Below are 3,905 nucleotides of genomic sequence, written 5' to 3'. Positions count from 1 at the left end.
ACCCCCGCCAAATCAAAAACAATAATGAGCAACTTTCAAAGATGGTATTCCATCAACAATTCCATTGGTGATTTATAATACCATAGGAATTTTTCATAAATGCTGATGGATTATTTTGTTAGGATTCTCTAATTTTCTGGTAATGTTATGTTAGATTCTCCATGTATCTACTGACAAAACTTAGCAAATACATTATATTTGGCCTTGTTGTCATACACATCAAACTCTCTACAATCTGTTTGTAACATCAACCTTCTTTCCTTTATTTTTCCTCTCTGGTTCCAACCAAACTCAATCGGTGTGCTCATCAAATTGTAATTCCTTATTTGAAACTTAATATTTCTTGAACATATTTCTTTTAAGAAATAAATACTTTGACACTTGATTTAACCCCTTCAAAGTCGAGAAATTAACGTAACTTTTCAATATCAGACATTTCAAACTCAGTCATCGTAGGCCTTTTAAAATTTTCAAACATGGACCTGTCATCACTAGTGTAAATCAAATCATCAAAGCATTCTTCATTCTTCAGTTTTAATAATAATAATAAAATTGATGTTAATATAGACATCTTTTAAATCCTACCTTAAAAAAATAAACATTTATATGACTATACAGATCTATTATAGCTTTCTTCGGCTTACATAGAAGCTTTTTTAACTTATATACCTTATACTCATTATCAAATTTCACATAACAAGAAGGTTGATAAAAAAAAAAAATTGCATGTTTTTTAAAATCTCCATGCAAAAAAGATAACTTTACATCCAACTGGAAAATAGGTTATAAGTTTCGAGTTACCAAAACAATAATCAATATTATTGTATCATGTCTTGTAACAATAGAAAAACTTTTTGTAATTGATATCGAACTCTTGCTTGTAACTTTTAGATATCAATGGTGCTTTATATTTGTCAACGTAACCATTCTCCTTCAATGTTGTTTTATACATCTAATTGACACCAATGCTCTTTTGTCTTCTAGGAAGCTCCGTCAAATTCTAAGTGTTGTTTTTCTTAAAAGCATCAATTTCATCATTTATAGTTTATTGTCACTTTGATTCTTTAACAACATCTTTAAAAGTCACATAACACAATATAACACCATATAAAAATAGATTAAAATGAGTAAATAGATCATCATATTGATCAATTCTAGTTATCTTACTATCACTCATTCATTAATTTTTTTTCTTAACACATTCTGACAATTGATGATTAAGTTTGCTTTAATCATTTACCAGTTGTGATGCATTTTTAATGAACTTTTCTTTTTTCTTATTATTTTACCATGTAAATCCACATGGAAATTTTGTTTAATACCATGATTGCGCATTGTCCAAAATTTAGCTCCATAAAAAATAACATCATGAATAATAATAAATTTATTGGTGTTAAAATTATATAGTTTATAAGGTTTTTAATAATCACTAATATAAAAAAATATATTTTTCTCCTTTATCATCATCTTGTTTGGGTCCGGAGACAATGCACCTATAAATTCTAAGATGATTTACAACTGGTATTTATCCACTCAAAACTTTCCTCTAATTTGATATTTTTAATAGCAGGAGTGAGACTTTTATTCACAATATATATGAATGCTCCATATCTATAATATTGAGATTCTTCCATTTACAAATATCATTTTGTTATAGCTTATAAGTTGTGATAAGTTGCCTCTTAATTTTATGAGATCCAGTGGTGGTAATAGGGACACAGTGCCCTGTTGAACTAGTTGTCTCCACAAAGCTATGGAGTCTTAGAGAAAATGATTTTAAGGTGACTGACGACATCCTATGTGATCCTTGTTTTTTGGATGATGCAGCCAGTAACACCCTGGTTTCTCTCGAGCAGAAGGTATGCTTAATTGAAACTCTTTTTCCTTATTTCTAGTTTTCTTTTTTTATTAATAAAAATAGTTTTTATGATAAACATAATTTTTTTTTAAATAACAACATCATAATTTTAAAAGAAAGTTTTAATTAAAATAAAAAAATAATGAATCAATAATATTTACGTGGATGTGTCAAAAAAAATATATGAATACTAAATTAAAAAAATTACAAAATAAATCACAAAATAAATATTTTATTTGCATTGAATATTAATGAGAAAATTTATTACAAATATTTTGCATAATAGGTTAATATATAATTATTTAGAAAACAATTGTTCATATTGCCAAAAAAATTCTAATATTATTTTAAAACTATGACATAATCATATAATTATTTAAATAGCAAAATATATCTAAAGAAAGTCTTATTAAAATGTCAAGAGCATCAAGCCCAAAATAAAAAGGCTAGCTTGTTCACTTATTATTATTATTTTTTAAAAAATAGATAAATAATATATCATCTACTTTTATTTATTTTTAAATGGAACAAATGATATGTCACCTCATTCAACAATTTTGTATCATTGAATATGGTTTTATTAATAAAAAAATCAAGATGTTAATTTTTAGATCTCAAAAACTCAAATTTCAAACTATAACCCAAAAACATGAACACTTTGTATGACACTTAAAAACCTAATTTCAAACCATAAAACACATTTTAATCAGACTAAAACAATAAAATCAAATCAATTAAAAACATTTATGGAGCCTTAATCTTTTTTTTTTTGAACAAAATTGAAGGTACAAGCCACCTTCATTGATTTTATTTTTTAAACTTAAATTTATAAACAACAAAATAGTAGCTATTAGTGGTTGGAATTCATCCATTCAAGAGCTTTTTATTTTCTTTCTTTTTCAATGACTTTTTCTTTTTTTTTTTTACAACAATTAGGGGCTAAAATAAAAAAAAATTAAGTTTCATAACTAAAATATAAAATTAAAAAAAATAAGAAAAAGATGAAACTTGAGAGACCAAATTAAATGTTTCTCTATCTTTTGAAAGATCTAAGTGGAAAAAGGCTATGCTAGATCTTTTAAAAGATAGAGAAACATTTAATATATATATATATATATATATATATATATATTGAAATGAAGGTAGCTGTTTTCAACTAGAGGATGATTTTTAAGGTAGTCAATATGACAATCATAGTAGTCCCACCATTAAAGGAACCAAAGGGGAAGGTTTGTAGTGTTCATGTTATTATGGAAGTAGAAAAGCCAAGAATGACTATGGTTTTGATTTTATAGGAGGAAGGCATTGAACCATGCCTGTTGGTAATCCTAGTACATATAGAAAGTATTGAATTCCTGAGGGTTTGTATGGAAGTTTATGGGGGAAGGAAAGAGGTTGATGTAAAGGTTGTCCGTAGTCTTTAGGGTGAATGACTTTGTGAATCATACATGTAGAATATGCCAGTTTAGTATGACTATAATGAAATTTGAAGTGTTTGAATTTGACAGAATTAGTAATCTTAAGGATTGTGGTTTGGTTAAATTCCAATGTTTATAGTACTAGTTTGAGGGGAAAATTTTGGAAGCAGTAATGGAAGGGTTTTAATGATAAAATCCTTCTTTATAGTTAAAATATTTTAGAAAGTAGTTTTGAAAATATATTTGGATTTGATTTTTAAAAAAACTGATTTGTTGTAAAGAAAGGAGGGGTTTTAAAGTAGAAATACCTCCTTGAGGTTTTGAAAATGGTTTTGAAATACTACCTGTTTGAGATACGGAGTCACTAGAGGTCTATTAAACACCTTTTGTAATGCTAGTAGTAATTTTGGTGATTTTGATATAGTGTCAACCCATTGTTGAACTGCGTCTGTTTATACTTGTTGGGGTTTTGTAGTTTCTTCTTCTTCAATAATTGCCTCTGATTAGTACTTAAAAGTGCATTTTTATCATGGTTTTATATCATCATTTTGCACTTGAAGTATCAATAACTCCTTAACCAAAGCATGTTTTATAATAATATATCAAATAATATAAGATACCTTTAATTT

Source organism: Populus euphratica, unplaced genomic scaffold, assembly GCF_000495115.2.
Source record: "Populus euphratica unplaced genomic scaffold, PopEup_1.0 scaffold23.1, whole genome shotgun sequence".
Lineage (NCBI taxonomy): Eukaryota > Viridiplantae > Streptophyta > Magnoliopsida > Malpighiales > Salicaceae > Populus > Populus euphratica.
Note: the sequence above shows the minus strand (reverse complement) of the source record.